We start from the raw sequence: 17,306 nt of genomic DNA, 5'->3' as shown, positions 1-17,306 counted from the left end.
TAAAACCTGGTATATGGCACATGATTTTACTTCTGTATACATACATGGGTGGTTTACAAGCCATCCCCTACTTTACAATCTGCTTCTGGGTGTTTGTTTGGTAATGTGTGTGAGCGCCATTTGCTACATTCTTGGTTCTATGAGAGGTACATGTTCTACTTCACATACTGAGAAAGTGCATCAACACATTCAGGCTCTTAGCTCTGCAACAACAAATTCAGGCTCTTGATTTAACTATTAAGAGTATGAGGGATGAAAACCGTACTGTTTCTGAGTCAGCTTTAAAAAGCATGCAGGATCAAGCTTTTAAAAGTATGCAGGACAAGCTACAGGCTGCCCTCCATAAATTGGATGTGGCAGAGGCTCAGCTGATGGCACAGAGAAAGGATAAACCTTCCCCTTCCCATGAGGACTGCAAGAGGGCAGAGTAAGAAGAGGAGGAGAATTATTTGATAAATACATCAGGGCAAAATCCTCCGTGTGACAAGGACCCTCCTGTGCAGACTCCTGAGGCTTCACAGCCCCCATTACCCTCTGGGGAGGAAACTAAAATGGCTCCTCCCCACACTAGACACCGCACCCATTTTGGCAGGAGGGGTCACCCTGAGGCAGGACAGTTTCCTCTTTGCCAGATGCTGATGGGTGGCTTGAATGAACATGGGCCACCTGCTGGGTACTTTTGGTCACACCATCCCTTTAGCACCACAGACCTCCTAAATTGAAGGAGCTCTATCTCCTCATACTGACAGGCTCCTAAGAGGATGGCGAACTTGTTTGCCTCTATCTACCTCTCCCACTGCCCTAACTGGGCAGATATACAGTCTATGCTTCAAACTTTGCTGACTGGACGAGCAGAGAATGGTTTTCAGGAAAGTCAGGGAGGAGGCTGACCGTCTCCACCAAGAGGACAGAGAATCCCCAGAGCCAGAGATGGTTGTCCCAGTGGTAGTGTTACAGGGCGGGGAGAGGGGCACTCCAGACCCTGCAAACCTGACTGCGCTAAATATGTTCCGCCATCCACCATATCAACACAGAACAAATAAGACTTTAATGGGAAGGAACTTTAATACAATTAGAAAACAATGCAGGAAAGGCAAGAATATAGATTCTAAATCAAATACCCAAAGTTACCCGTCCCCTCATGGGTAAAAGTCCACCCAAGCAGGATTGGCCCAGAGCTAGGCTGCAAGTCTAAAGCATCTTCCACAAGCACTCAAGCACTGCCACAAGGCTAAAGCATATTCCAGCGGGGACCTGTTATAGAGCAACCCCGATATTAAACGGGTTCCTGGCTGTGGGTCCTCACCCGCGCGCTTTAAAGGGTCTTATGAATACTCTACTACAGACACACACAAAAGGGTTAATAAAAGGTTTATTTACAAGAGAAAAGGAAATAAGGAAAATGTACAACTCAGGGAGAAAATAGGGAAATAAAGTCTTTAATGCGTCCTACCCGATCCGACGACCTGGAAACCCAAAGACACTCTCTGAGCTGGCTGGATGCTGCGAGCTGGCGGAGAGCCAAAATGGGGGACCCCTCCAAAGCCCACGTGTCTGGCTTTATACCAACCTGGCTGTATAACCCCACCCTCAGGTCCCAGCCACGTTCCCTTGGGTGGTGATGGGATTTGGAGTTCCCAGTGTCTTTGGCTTTGACCTGGGGTGGGGGTGGAGTCCACAAAGCCTATATGGAAATTAGCTTTGGGACATCCTTTTCCCCCCTAACAGACCCACAGAAAAGGATCAGAAACAACCAGACAAGTCTGGAAGGAAAAGAGCAAAATCAAAATAAGGACAAAATCCACCATTGTCGCCTCCCCACGGGTCTCACCCACATCTGTGTCACCCATGAAAGGTTCGGCGGGGTAAAGACAAGGAGAGCCAGGCTACATTTCTCAAAGGGAGGGAAAGTTTATTGCGCCCCGGGCGGACCTCACAGACCCCAGGTGGGGGTCAGTGAAGCCGCGCACGTTGTCAGGGGGAAGCAGGGTTTTATAGGGTGAGGAGAGGTCAGGTGGGTAGTTGGGTTCGTATGGCCGGAAAAAGTTTGTAGGGCGCGAAAAGGTTCCTGGGGCAGGTGGGGGGTTCTTTGTCTGAGAAGAGACTGGGGGGGGGGGGGAGGGGGGAGGCACACAGCCTGAATCCTCCAGGCAGGTATCCTCAGGCAGGTATCCGCATTCCTGCCCCCCAGGTGGGCTTCCTGTTTGGCTCCTGCATTCTGGCCCCCCTGCACGGACCTTTCATACCAGCCTTTTGTTGATAGGAAAAGGGGCCACGGTTCATTCTTTGGCTACTTCCTGCTGAAAAGGGGCAAAGACCAAGGGGGTGGCTCAGGCCTGGTTATGAGGGTCTTCTGCAGGGATGCGAGAATACGGATGGAGCAGGAGCTGGTTAAAGGTGGTACGAGACATTTCCCGAATGCGAGCCTGTATGAACTTTAGGAGGCAAAGAGCGAAAAGAAAAAATAAGGTTATCATTAGTATTGGCCCCAAGAGTGGGAGGAGCCATGACACTATAGGATTTTGAAACCATGTCAGCGGAGAGTTGGAACCTCCGGTTTCCCATTCTATGTCTTTGCGTAGTTTTATTAAGGCTTCTACATTTTGTTCTACAATCCCCGATTCATTGATGTAGTAACAACATTCTTCCCTGAGGAACAGGCAGGTACCCCCTTTATTAGCTGTTAACAAGTCCAGAGCACGCCGGCTTTGGAGAGTGACCTGTGCCAGGGAGGTGAGCTGTCTGTGTAATGATGCTAAAGACACACAGGTTTTTTCTAAGGAGGTATCTATTCTTTCATGAAATTCCTGGGCAGTAATCAGGCTGTGTCCCAGGGCCCCACCTGCCTTACTTGCAGCTGCTATCGATGATGCCAGGCTGATTCCAAACATGATTGGGAGAAAGGCTGCCCGCTTAGTCCGATGTGGTGAGAATAACTAACCTAGCTCAGACCGTCTGTACAGAGCTAACTGTGGGACCGCGAGGACTTGGATACGTGGGCCTGGAGTAGCAGAATTAATACACTGAGAGAGAGAGCCATTGCACCAGAAAAAGTTTCTCTTTGCTGTTGTTCGGAGCACAGAAGTAACCGAAATGTTAGAAGCACAGGAATGAAAGCTGACAAGGGCATCAGTTGGATAGCAGGGGTAGCTGTGATTGGAGTCCCATAGGGTGACTGAGAGTTGGGGAGTCTGGCAAGCAGCGTCCGTTATCTTGGTCGTAGTGGTATTGAGATTAATTGGACCTGCTGCCAGTAGAGGCCTCCAAAGGGAAGCACAGAGGAAACAAGAGGAGGTGTTAGTCGCAAAAAAGTCATTTAGGAAGGTTATAGCGTTTTGGATTATATGAATCCAGGTTGAGGGTGTCTCGGTCTTTTCTGATGATGTTAGCTGATTTTATAGGATTTGTTCTGAATGGAGGATGTCCTGGGAGACTTGGACTGTGGCATTTTGTGTCGGGACATATTCCCTTGAGATGGACAGTGTTGCCACTGGATAGGAATGCCAGCCAGTGTACCCTGCGGCTTGGACTCCCTGGACCCAACGTTGGTCCCAAGGATCTGAAATAGCACAGCTAACTTGATTCATATTGAAGCCCGTATTATGACGGACGAGAGAGAACATTTGGCCTTTGTCTGGAAGGTGCACTGTGCATGACTGGTAAGGGCACCCCCCATATTCTCTATAGGTATTTTTTGCAGTGATCTAAGGTTTGATGGTAAAGAAACAAAACAAGGCGTTCATAAGGCTAGTAATCGATGAAAGAGTTAGGGTGAGAGTGATGGGTGCTGTGCATCCGGCCTGTGGGCACTCCGCAGTACCCACCTAGTGGGTGGTCTCAGTGGATCCTGAGACAAAGGTCTCCCTAACTTTGAATTTTAATCCACAGGACACTGAACTAGGGGAGATTTTGACAAGAAATGCACATCCTAGTAGGACCCAGGTTATAACATACATACTGTTTGTCTTCAGGGGCACGTTTGACCCGTGATAGATGGTGCCAGGAGGGGTGTCCCAGAAGTGTTACCACTGCAGGTGTGTTGAGAACAACCGTGTGTGGGCCGGTCCACCGAGGCTGCAGTGGCTTTGGCCGAAGCGATTTGAGCAGGACTTGGTCTCCCGGATGCAGTGGTAGGGAAGGTTGGTTGAGGAGGTCAAGATCCGAGGCAGGACTGGGGAAGTACCGGTCTGTGTGTTCCCGGAGCAGTTGGCTGTAGGGAGAAGTCAATCCTGTCCGGGTAGGTGTCCACGCAGTTGGTGAGCTGCAAAAGAAGGTGGGCGAACTCCCCTTTGAGGTGACATGCAAGCATAGGTTTGACGACGGGAACATATTTGTCAGACTTTTGCACTCAAGGAGGGGTAGAACAAGAGAAGACTTAGGAATTGGCGCTCATTAGACTCCTAAGTCGGAGTGATGGAGGGGACTGATAGAGAATAGGGGAAGGGTCTGCAGCAGAGTCAGTTGTGAGAGCGAAAGTCCTTGCATCCGCCTTGTTTTTCCCTGTGGTAACGTAAGAATTGTCAGTTGGTGTCCTTTCAGTGGATCATGGCGACTTCAGTTGGAAGCTGCAAGGCTATTAAAATCTTAAGGATAAGTTTAGCATTCATGATGGGGGCCCCTTGGTGGAAAGGAACCCCCTTTCCTGCCAAATCACAGCATGACTGTGAGCAATAAGGAAGGCATATTTTGAATTTATATAGATGTTGATTTTCTTATGTTTGCTGAGGGTTAGTTCCCTGGTTAAGTGCTATGAGTTTTGTCTTTTGGGAGGTGGTTCTTCCAGGCAGTTTTTCTGTGTCGATTACCTGATCGATGGTAACAGTGGCCTAGGTGGCCCTCCGCTGACCACGCGCTTCTTCGCAAGAGCTGCCAGTCTACAAACACAGGAGGCATCTGACAAAGGAGAGTTTGCGTATCTTCCAGGATTTCAGGACAGAAATGGGCGGCAGAAAGGGGACCAGAGACAGGCAGGAGAGTGGCTGGGTTGAGAGAATTAGACTGAGTGAGACTCATTAGAGGGTTTTCGATAAAAAATACATGGAAATTTTGTAAGCAGGAAGGAGTAAGAGTGGAGAGCGAGCGGCGAGACAGGAGGCCCTGAAGGCGGTGCAGGGAATGTACTTGGACAGGTCTTCACAGAGTAAGTTTGAAGGATTTTTGGGTGAGTAGAGCTGTCGCCACCAGGGCTCTAAGGCAGAGTTGCCAGCTCCTAACGGTGGAATCCATCTGCTTGGAGAGATAAGCGACAGGACACAGAGCTGGGCTCAGAGGCTGGGAAAGGACACCTGCCGCCATACCCCGACGTTCGGCTGTGAACAGGAGCAAAGGCTTTTCTGGATCAGGAAGGGTAAGGACAGGTGTCTTCAGATGGATATGTGTGACCCTGCAGACTCTCCGGGGGATTGGAGAGGTCCTTCAGGGAGGCTTTTGTTGCATCGTGCAGTGGTGTGGCTGGGAAAGCAAAATTAGGGATCCAGTGTCAGAAGAATCCAACCAAACCTAGGAAAGAAAGGATTTGTTCTGCTGATTCAGGGGAGGGAAGGTCCCAGATGGTCTGTTTGCGGTCCACCGTCAGCTGTTTGGAGGAAGGAGTTAGTGGAAGACCCAGATAGACGGCTGTGGGAACTGAAAGTTGGGCTTTGGATGGGGAGACACAGTATCTTTTGGAGCACAGGAAGCTGAGGAGTTGTGCAGTGTGTTGCTGAGACAGTGGCAGAGAAGGACGGCAGAGGAGGAGTCAGCGACACACTGGAGGAGAGTGCGGGGTGGAGTATGGCATGTCGAGAGATCACTGGCTAATGCCTGACCAAACAGATGAGAGCTGTCCCGGGAACCCTAAGGCAGGACTGTCCAGGCCAGTTGCTGGGAGGCGTGTGTCCGGGTTTTCCCAAGTAAAAGCGAATAGTAAGTAACATTGCGGATCCAGAGGGATGGTAAAAAAGGCATCTTTGAGGTGAAGTACAGAGAAGTGTGTGGTAGGAGGCGGTATATGAGATAGAAGGATGTAGGGGTTTGGCACTACAGGATGGCTAGGCACCACCACTTCGTTAATGAGGCGAAGGTCTGGAACTAGGCGATAAGAACCATCAGGCTTTTTTACAGGAGAATGGGAGTATTACAGGGCGAGTTGACAGGAGTAAGGAGTTTCTTTCCCAGGAGTCGTTGGCTGATGGGTTTGAGACCCTGACGATGAGTGAGGGAAATTGGAAACTGGGAGCGAGAGGGAAAAGAAGAGGGATTCTTAAGGCAAATGAGGATTGGGGTACAATGGGTGGCAACAATCAGGATAGAGATATTCCAGAACATGGGGTTGACAGTGGAAGGAGACAGCGGGTAGTCCTGAGAAGGATGAGGAGATGTTTGGAGTCGTGGGAGGGTGAGAGCAGCACTAGGGTGTTGGAACCATGAGAGAGTAGCCCTGAGTTTGGTCAGAAGATCGTGACCCAGGAGTGGTGTGGGGCAAGAAGGCATGACTAGGAAAGAGCGGACCAGTGGTCCTGAGCCGAGAAGGAAGGCCGTCAACTCCCGTAACCAAGGCCTGAGAAGGATAAACTTGACCGGAATAGGAGGGGAGGACAGAGAAGGTAGACCCCGTGTCAACCAGAAAGGAGATGGACTTACCTGCTACCTTGACCGTTACCCTGGGCTCCTCGAAGGTTATCGGAGTTGATAAGTCTGGGCCTCTTCAGTCCTCAGCCGCCAAACCCAAGACTGCCGGTGGCAAGAGTTGCAGGGACTGGAAGGACTGGCCCACCACAGCCAGGTGTGGAGGGACAGTCACTTTTCCAGTGACCCTGGACGTTGCAGATGAGGCACGGTCCTGGCGGAGGGCGGGGGTTGGGGCATTGTCTGGACCAGTGTTCTTGGCCACATTTGAAGCAGGCTTCGGTGGCGGTCGGTTGGTTGGGGCGCATGGGGCCCATTGTCGTCCTCTGTCGGGCAGCAGGCGCTGCGGTCGTTGGAGGAGCAGGGCCTGGCGGTCTCAAGGCAGCTACTGGGGCCTGAGCTTGAAGCTCAGCCTTCTGGCGACTGCGGAGTTCCCTCTCTGCCCTGTCCTGTTCCTCCCGGTTGTTAAATACTGTAAAGGCCATGGTCAGCAGATCCTGGATAGGGGTTTGAGGACCATCCTCAGCCTTTGGAAGTCAGGAGGGTTTTTTGAGGAAGATAGGGTAACATTTTTGTGTTTATGAAAGTTTATAGGTTTAGGTGCTGCAGGTTGGAGACCAGCTAGGGGATAGGTCAGAGGTCAGGGTGGAAGAGAAGAGAACATGAAATTATGACATGTATTGTCATAGGCTTGGGTAAGATAATGAAATTTAGGTGTAGGTAGTGGGATAGTTTGTGAAAGAGCCAATACGCTTTTCAAGTTGGGAGAGATCAGACAGAGAAATGAAATGAACATGGACTCTAACTTTTTCTTTAGTTCCCACCCACTTCTCTGAGGGGAGGGAGAAGAGGATCAGCAGGGAGAGGGTGTGGCAGCTAGGAGGTGAAAAGAAAGGGGGGAGGGGCTGGATTGGGGAGCTGGAGGAGGTGAAGACTGAGAATTTAGAGAATTAGAGAATCTTGAAGAGGGGTTTGGAGAGGGCGAAGAGTGAAAGGAGTCTCGAGACTTAGAAAGTAAGGGAGGTTTTTTGGAGGGAGGGAAGGGGCGGGGCGCAAGAGAAAGACAGCCTGGCCCTAAGGATCTCTGACCATGTTCCATTACGGTGACAGAATGGTCTGTAAAGACGGAGAAGTCAAAAGTGCCATGTTTGGGCCAGTGGGAGCCATTGTCCAATTGATACTGAGGCCATGCAGTGTTGCAGTAAAAGGCGAGACGGTTAGGGCGTTAGACGAGACGCTTAGGGCGTTATGTGGCCTTAGTCCCAAGGGACCGAGGTTTGAGAGAAGGCTTCCCAGTGGTGTTGTTATAGGACAGGGAGAGGGGCAGCCCAAACCCCGCAAACCTGCCTATTCTACATGGGTTCTGCCATCCGCCGCATCAACACAAAACATAGGAGACTTTAATGGGAAGGAACTTTAATAAAACTAGGAAACAATACAGGAAAGGCAAAGAGTCTAGTTTCTAAATGAAGCACCCAAAGTTACCCGTCCCCTCGTGGGTAAAAGTCCATCCATATGGGATCGGCCCAGAGCAAGGCCCCAAAGCCTGCCACAAGTCTAAAGCACCTTCCAGTGGGGACCCACAGAAAAGGGTCACAAACAACCGGACAAGCCCGGAAGGAAAAGAGCAAAATCAACATCAAGATAAAAGCTGCCATTGTCACCTCCCCACGGGTCTCACCCACATCTGTGTCACCCAGTCCACGACCAAAAGACAAGCGCAGTTTCTTCACGTGTCTCTAGGTTCCATGCGCCTCCTCCGGGTCTCCTGGCTCCATCCTGCTCCTTCCTCAGTCTCTTCCTTCTGCTTCTCCTCTTCCTGCTCAGCTCCACCCTCCCTTGGGTGGGGCAGGGAACCTCCCCCTTTCCTGGGGAACACCCTGTTACAGTGTGGCCGGGCTTGGCTTGGAATTTGCGGACCCCAAGACTAAATCGGCTCCTTTTCCCAACCGACAGGGGGCACAGTGTCAGAAACGCAGCGTCCCACGAGCCTGACCTGGCCTACAGGGGACACAGCCCCGGATCGCGGTGTCCCCCGGTCCGGTTCTGGCCAACAGGCAGGGAGCAAACAAGCGAGGGGGACGTCTCCACCGCTCGGTTGTTGCCCAGACAGGGCACCTAGTCTGGACGGGCGTCCCCAAATCCAGGCCTAGGTGTAACAGGGGGTCGGCTGACGTGGGCCCACGGTTTACAGGACAGCCGACCAAAACAGGAGGTTAGGAAAGGAGCCGAACAGCCAGAGGCGCGGGCCTCCCAGGAAGGAAGGTCAGGCAGTGACTTACCCCAAGGATTAAGGCCGGTGGTGGGTGTGAGGTGTCTGCAATGGAGAGGAGAGGTTCCAGGGACGAGAAGGCAGCCCCGGCGCCAGGGGACACGGCCTTCCTGGGTTTGCGGCACCAAGATGAAAGGTTCGGTGCGGTAAAGAACAGGAGAGCCAGGCTACATTTCTCAAAGGGAGGGAAAGTTTATTGCGCCCCGGGCGGACCTCACAGACCCAAGGCGGGGGTCAGTAGAGTCGCGCGCATTGTTAGGGGGAAGCAGGGTTTTATAGGGTGAGGAGAGGTCAGGTGGGTAGTTGGGCTCGTATGGCCGGAAAAAGTTTGTAGGGCGCGGAAAGGGCGGGGAAAGGTTCGTGGGGCAGGTAGGGGGTTCTTTGTCTGAGAAGAGAGTTGTGGGGGGAGTGGGGAGGCGCACCGCCTGAATCCTCCAGGCAGGTATCCGCATTCCTGCCCCCCAGGTGGGCTTCCTGGTTGGCTCCTGCATTCGGGCCCCCTTGCATGGACCTTTCAACCCAGTCCACAACCAAAAGGCAAGCGCAGTTTCTTCACGTGTCTCTCAGCTCCATGTTCCTCCTCCAGGTCTCCTTCTGGCTGCATCTTGCTTCCTTCCCTCCTCAGTCTCCTCTGTAGCTTCTTCTCTCCCTGCTCAGCTCCACACTCCCTTGGGTGGGGCAGGAAACCTGGAACTCCCCCCATTTCCTGGGGATCACCCTGCTACAGTAGATCCTGAGTGGGACCCCAGCAACTGAGGAATGGTGATGTTAGAGCTGTATAAAAAATGTTTACGGGTAGGATTGGGGCAGGGAATCCCCAAACAACAACAATTTTTTAAAGATTTATTTATTTATTTTGTACAAGAACCGGGGTACAGGTCAGAAGCATGGGAGGGTGAGAGAATTCACCAGAGCCAGAGCGAGGGAACAGAACAGGCAAATGGACCAAAGACACTGCTGAGGGGAGCAGCGGGCGAGGCAGGAGAGGTCTGCTTCACTATGTGGGGTTCTCCCTGGCCAGCGGGGAATCGAAGCGATGCTGCAGAGGCTGTGGACAGCTTCACAGCGTGGCGCTCAACCTCTGTGCCACCGGGGAGGCCCACCCAAACAAAAAATTTTTAACAAAATATTACAACTTGAACAAGGAGCTAACGAGCATCCATCGGAGTTCCTTGAAAGAATTATTCAGATGCACAGCGAGCACACAGACATAAACCCAGATGCCCCAGAAAATTCTTGTCTGATCACTATGGCGTTCATCACACATGGTGCCCCAGACATAAGGAGAAAGTTAGCAAAGGTGGACGGCATCACAGAGATGAGTCCATCCCAGGTAGTGGACTTAGCATTTCGGGTTTATAATAATAGAGAGGACAGGAGACCGAACTGCGACTGCTTTCATACAAAGAGAAAACAGGACAGGGGTTCAGGGAAACAGAAACGGACTGAGACGTGAACCCAGAAGTGAGCCCCTGGGGAGAAAACTGATGGAAGTCATGCTACTCATGTTGTCTGACAAGAGTCCGTGCATGGGGCAGATTCCTGAAAAGTCAGAAATCTCGTTAGCTAACTCCTGCTAGATTCTTCTTATTTGTTCATGGCTAGTTTCTACTGTTAGGGGGAAAAGGATGTCCCAAAGCAAATTCCATATAGGCTTTGTGGACTCCACCCCCACCCCAGGTCAAAGCCAAAGACACTGGGAACTCCAAATCCCATCACCACCAAAGGGAAGGTGGCTGGGACCTGAGGGTGGGGTTAAGCAGCCAGGTGGATACAAAAGGCAGACACGTGGGCTTTGGGGGGCTCTCCATTTTTGGGCTCTCCGCCAGCTCGCAGCGTCCGGTCAGCTCTGAGAGGGACTTTGGGTTTCCAGGTCGTCGGATCGGGTAGGACGCATTAAAGACTTTATTTCCCTATTTTCTCCCTGAGTTGTACATTTTCCTTATTTCCTTTCCTCTTGTAAATAAACCTTTTATTAACCCTTTTGTGTGTGTCTGTAGTAGAGTATTCATAAGTCCCTTTAAAGCGCGCGCGGGTGAGGACCCACAGCCAGGAACCCGTTTAATATCGGGGTTGCTCTTTAACACTACCATTGTTAAAATACACATTTAAAAGTAAAACTGCAAATGCTTTTTGATCAATTACTGAATTGAAAGGGAGATATTAAGGAAAAGGGAACTGTTAATGAAAGGGAACTATTAAGGAAAAGGAACTGCTAAAGAAAAAGGAACTGCTAAGAAAAGGAAATCCTTCCCTGTTAAGAGCCATAGACATGGAAAAGTAAGTACAAGAGAAGTTTGCTTCCTTAATAAGCATATCTAAACAAGGCCTGGCAGCCTGCTAGGCTGGTTGTTCTCCTGGGCCATTCTTGAAGATCTGCATCCTTCCCCTTTTCCTGTGTCAAGAATTTGTATGCTAACTAACCAATGTTATCAGTGAAAATGGTTATGTATAAAAGAAACTCTTTGTCTCTATACCATGCTCAGACCTTATGGGGCTACCCAGGTCTGGGACCTCATGCATGAGTAATAAAGCTGCTCCCGTCCTCACCATTCCTGAAGTACCGTTTGTTCTTCCCCTGCCTGGGTAAGAGGTTACAATTTATTTCTGCAACAGAATAACCAATTTGATGGCAAAAAATTAGTAATTCTCTGCCAAAAGGCAGCAATTCAACATTTGGCCTTACATTAGCAAGTGAAAAACTTCCGGGAACAAAAGGCTGTAAACATCCCTGGGCCAAGTCTTTGATATGGATTTGGGGTCTTTCAGGCAAGAGCTAAATGGAAAAGGAAATTCTTTTGCCTTGAAGTTAAAGATAGCAGCTGGGTGGCAGCCCTGAGCCATGCTCCAAGTGTAAGAAAATTCCTGATAAGCCAGGAGGCCATAGAAGGCTCCTGCTAAATTCTTCCTGTTTGTATAGGGCTTACTCCCCTGGATGCATTCAAGAATAAGTCAATAACAATTTTGTGACTGGTTGAGCTAATAACCATGGCAGCACAAATAATGCACTTGGAAATAGTCAATATTACAACTACTGACATGTCATGTATTAACTATTCTGGAAACCAAAAGCTATAACCATCCCCAGCCCTGCCTCTGATGAAATATTTGTAGTTCCTTAAAACAACAATCAGCAATCTTAACAAAAAAAGAAATTTTACCTTGATCGTAAAGTTAGATACGGGAACTAGGCTGATGAGATAAGTAGAGGAGTAATAGGTAGAAAACTCTTTTGTTAGATTAGGAAAATTCCTCCCTTATTTAAGAGCTTGGGGCTAGGGAAAAGCCTATGCAGCTTGCCTGGAATTGACGCCCTCCATGCCCTTGATTCCTTAATATTGAATTGTTAGGGGGAAAAGGATGTCCTAAAGCTAATTCCATACAGGCTTTGTGGACTCCACCCCTGAAAGGTCCATGTAGGAGGCCTGAATGCAGGAGCCAACCAGGAAGCCCACCTGGGGGGCAGGAATGCGGATACCTGCCTGGAGGACTCAGACAATGAGCCTCCCCCCTCCCCCTAGGAGTCTCTTCTCAGACAAAGAACCTCTACCTGCCCTACAAACTTTTCCCGCCACAGGAGCCCAACTACCCACCTGACCTCTCCTCACCCTATAAAACCCTGCTTCCCCCTAACATCGCACGCGACTCCACTGACCCCCGCCTTGGGTCTGTGAGGTCCGCCCGGGGCGCAATAAACTTTCCCTCCCTTTGAGAAATGTAGCCTGGCTCTCCTGTTCTTTACCGCGCCAAACCTTTCATCTTGGTGCCGCAAACCCGGGAAGGCCGTGTCCCCTGTGGCCGGGGCCGCCTTCTCGACCCTGGGACCTCTCCTCTCCATTGCAGACACCTCACACCCACCACCGGCCTTAATCCTTGGGGTAAGTCACTGCCTGACCCTCCTTCCTGGGAGGCCCTCACCTCTGGCTATTGGGCTCCTCTCCTGACCCCCGTACCTTGGTTGGCTGTTCCGTAAACCGTGGGCCCACGTCAGCCAACTCCCGTACACCTAGACCCTGGATCTGGGGACGTCCTTCCAGACGAGGTGCCCGAATCCTAGGCGCAACCGAGCGGTGGAGACGTCCCCCTCGCTTGTCTGCCTCTGTTCCGAAGGCCAGGACCGAATCGGGGGACGCCGCGATGCGGGGCCTGCGCCCCCGACGGCCAGTTCAGGTTCATGGGACGCTGCGTCCTGACTCTGTGCCCCCGTTAGTTGGGAAAGGAGCCGACTTAGTCATGGGGTCTGCAAATTCCAAGCCAAATTCCGGCCACTCCACTGGGAAGCCTTCTCTCAAACCTCGGTCCCTTGGGACTAAGGCCACATAACGCCCTAAGCGTCTCGTCTAATGCCCTAACCGTCTCGCCTTTTACTGCAACAGATAATGCCCTAAGCGTCTCGCCTTTTACTGCAACACTGCATGGCCTCAGTATCAATTGGACAATGGCTCCCACTGGCCCAAACATGGCACTTTTGACTTCTCCGTCCTTACAGACCTAAACAATTCTGTCACCGCAATGGAACATGGTCAGAGATCCTTAGGGCCAGGCTGGCTTTCTCTTGCGCCCCGCCCCTTCCCTCCCTCCAAAAAAACCTGCCGTACTTTCTAAGTCTCGAGACTCCTCTCTCTCTTCGCCCTCTCCAGACCCCTCTTCAAAATTCTCTAATCCTCTAAATTCTCAGTCTTCACCTCCAGCTCCCCAATCCAGCCCCTCCCCCACTTTCTTTTCACCTCCCAGCTGCCACACCCTCTCCCTGCTGATCCTCTTCTCCCTCCCCTCAGGGAAGTGGGTGGGAACTGAAGGAATAGTTACAGTCCATGTTCCTTTCTGTCTGATCTCTCCCAACTTGAAAAGCGTATTGGCTCTTTCACAAACTATCCCACTACCTATGTTACCGAACGCCGGCCTCAGTTTCCCTCAGCCAATAAAAGGAAACCGAGTTTGAGGAAAAGGAAAGCGGTTTTATTTGTCGACAAATGAGGAGGGCGGCAGACTCATGTCCGAAAAACCACCGTCCTCCTCTTTGGCAGCGGGCAGGGGTATTTATATAGGGGGAGATGGGTAGGCATCCGCGAAGGGGAGGGGGAAGGGGTCCACACAGAGACAAGTGGGCGCCAGCTCAACAGGGAGATGGATGGGTGTCAGCTCATTCATCTTAAGGGAAGGGGAAGGTGTCAAGGCACAGAGAAGGGTGATCGGGTGATCGCCAGCTTGTTTTCCTTAGGGCGAGGGGGAAGGGTCTACAGGGAAACCGGTGGGCGCCAGCTTTTTTTTTTCTTCCCAAGGGGAGGGGAAGCTGCAACAAATGGGAAAGACAAGTCATCAATCCTGTTAATGCTAGATAAGGGGAATTGCAAAAAATGGGGGAAAGAGAAACTTGTTAACTGTATCATAATCCCCACTCTCAGTTATGACCTTTTATTTTTATGGGAAAAGGGGCGTCGTGTCATCCGGCTGCTTCCTGCTGAACAGGGTCGTCCGTGGTGGGGGGTTACGATGGAAGGCCTGCACTTACTGGTGCCATAGTTCCCGACATGATGCTAAGGTCTTGGTGCTGGTGTGGCAGCGACAAGATATACAACACAGCGTAGTCCTAAATGTAAGAGGGATTACTTTTTTTCTTCCTCAAGATGATGACATTAAGGCTATAGCCCTCACTGGAGAGGACCAGAGAATAATACAGTTACTGAGACATAATTTTTCTCTACCCTCATCCCAATTCTGTAAAATAGTAAACCAAATCTAATTTTAATAATTTTCCCTATATTTGCATAAACTCTTTGGGCAGAGTAAACAAGTAGAGTGTTGTTGGCTTTGTTGAAAATTCCATAGGTCTTAGTGTGAGCTTTTTAACATCCAGTCCATGCCGGCTTTATTAAAGTCACAGTCTCACCAAACTTCACCTGAGATTTCCTCTTCTCAAGGTTCCCAGGACTTTATCCAGGGTTTTCCTCAGTCCTGTCCATGGAGGCAGCTCCCTCATTTTTCATGGAACTCTCTGGAACCCAGTAAGCAAGGTGACAGGCTCTTCTTGGCTTACTCTTCTCAGCTCAGCACGGTTTATTCCCAGAAGACTTTCAATCAAAGCCTTGTAACATAACATGTTTAATTTACCAGCTTAAGGAGAAATAAATAAAATTTCCTATTGAGATTATGCAAAGATAGACATTGTCCTGAGAAGTACAAATATTGCCTATAAATTTTTGGGATGAGACAAGAGAAAAGCAAATGCTTCAGTTTGTTCATAAAAAGATGCAAATTGTCATTGTTAAGATCATAGCCCAGCTTAAAGACAAGGTTTCTGGAGACCCAAAAAACCAAAACATTAAAAACTAATTTTTTTTAAAAGTCATGAAATATTATTCAAATCTTCCTCAGTGTACTTTCCATATATTAAGTCTCCATCTTCTGTTGGTAATTTTCATAAATCAAATTTTTATAGGCTCGGTAGGTCTTTTCAGTTCCAAAACATATCTATATTGTCAGTCTCTTTTTGTGAGTTTTTTGAAGACAAAGCTCAGCAAATAAACTTTAGAAAGAACAAAAACTCGAAAATGACCATACCTAAAATCATGGCTTAAGGTAAAAGACAAGGATGTTTGCTCAATTTTGTGACACACATACACATATATATTTTAGTATAATCAGAACCATCCAATAATATTATACCAGAACATACTAGGTTTTAAAAATCGCATATATTTTAGAACACTTTAATCAATTTTATATATGCTGAAAAGGTATAACTTTTTCCCCCTCAATGACAATTTTTATGAAGTTTTAACATTTTTAGATTGGTCCAATGTGTTTTAGCATTTTGCTATAAGGAAAATAATTTATTAAGAGTCCTAAGACGCATCAAATAATTTTACTTGATTTAAAAAAAACTTTACCATTTCTGAAATTTGACTCCAAGAAAAGTTTCATCACAGGCTTAATATATACAGATTTTTATAAAAAAACACTAAGGTACCCAGAGTGATAACTAGAGGTTTTTAAAAGTAGATATATTTTCACAGTGCTCAACAATGTTGACAGGACTATATTTTTCAGTTTACCAAGTCCAAGGGTAAAAGAGAACCAAGATTTTAGATTACCCAAACAGTTTTTAATTTGTCAAGCATTTTAAGAATACTTGAGCCTTTACTGCAGATGGAAAAGAAATTAAATTTTGGTTTTACGTAAGTACACCACTGATAATAAATTTGAATATTCCTAAAGCAAGTCATTCTAGCACATAGTATTTTTTCTAAGATACCTCTCTCAGATCTGCAAAGCTTTAACACCCTTTTTTTTTCAAGATAGCTATTTTGTTTTGACACTAAGTTTTTCAGACCTTTAGCATATTTTTTTTTCCTTGGCTAGGACAAGGGAAGGAAAAATTAATTAAGTTGCTTACCTGGGGAACAAAGGTATTTCTTTCAAGGTAAAGAAATAGTGGGTCAGTCTTTTTAGAAGAGAATTTTATCAAAAAGAAGTCCAGCTAGAGGGGGCGGAGCAACATGGCGGCGAGGAGACGCTGCGAGTAAGATCTCCCATTAAAAAAAGTTAATAGGGAGGAAAAGCGGCAGGTCCCAGTGAGAAGTGGGACACGGAAGATAAACGGGTGACTCCAGCAAACTACCCGAAGAAGAAAGTGGCCATAAAAGAGGACCAGAAGGGAGGAAAGCGCAGAACCCTGCTCCCCTCCCCCGCCCAGAGTCCGCACTCTCCGACCAGCAGAGAGGAGGGGAAAAAAAAAAAAAAAACAAACTAAAAAGACCAACAAGAACAAACGAGGCAGCAAGCGGGACTGGGAGTGGAAAGGAACTATGACAGCCACCACACCCCGTGAACGGGAGCTGTGGAGAACCCTGCAGGATTTGCTGCGGCGGTGAGCGAATGGCTCCGGGCGCCATTAGAGAAGAACAAAGACTCCGGGAGATGGGCACACGGCCCGGGCTGCCGGTAAGCTTGCGCGGAAAAGCGGCGCGCTTGGCGCGCTTGAAAAGCAAATGCAGACCTGGATCGCGGCTGCCCAGGTCCCCGCGCCTGCGACCTAGGCTTGCGGGGAGACGCGCGGAGGCCCTCATGGGGGGTGAAAGTCCCTCACTGAGTAAGCAGGAACCAGGCGCCCAGACACGGGAGCGGGGTGCAAAAGGCGCCATTCCTGCGCCACTGAACTGGGCTACAGCCCGCGTCCTGGACCTGAGGGCTTTGAACTGAGACCCGGGGCACGAAAATTCGGGGCGTGGGTTCTCCACGACGGTGGGGCACAAGGCAGACACAGCACCCCAAAGCTGTTGAGGTTTACCCTACCATTCCCGCTCTGTTCCCTGTCCCACGGGTTGGGGGGAGGCGAAAAACAGCCCCCCAAGGACAATAGGAGAGATCTCTGGCGCCACCTAGCGACCAGAAAAAAAAGTCACTAACACCCCATAGAACAGGAAAT

This window comes from Talpa europaea (genome assembly GCF_964194135.1).
Source record: "Talpa europaea genome assembly, chromosome: 14".
Taxonomy (NCBI): Eukaryota; Metazoa; Chordata; class Mammalia; order Eulipotyphla; family Talpidae; genus Talpa; species Talpa europaea.
This window is presented reverse-complemented; position numbering follows the sequence as displayed.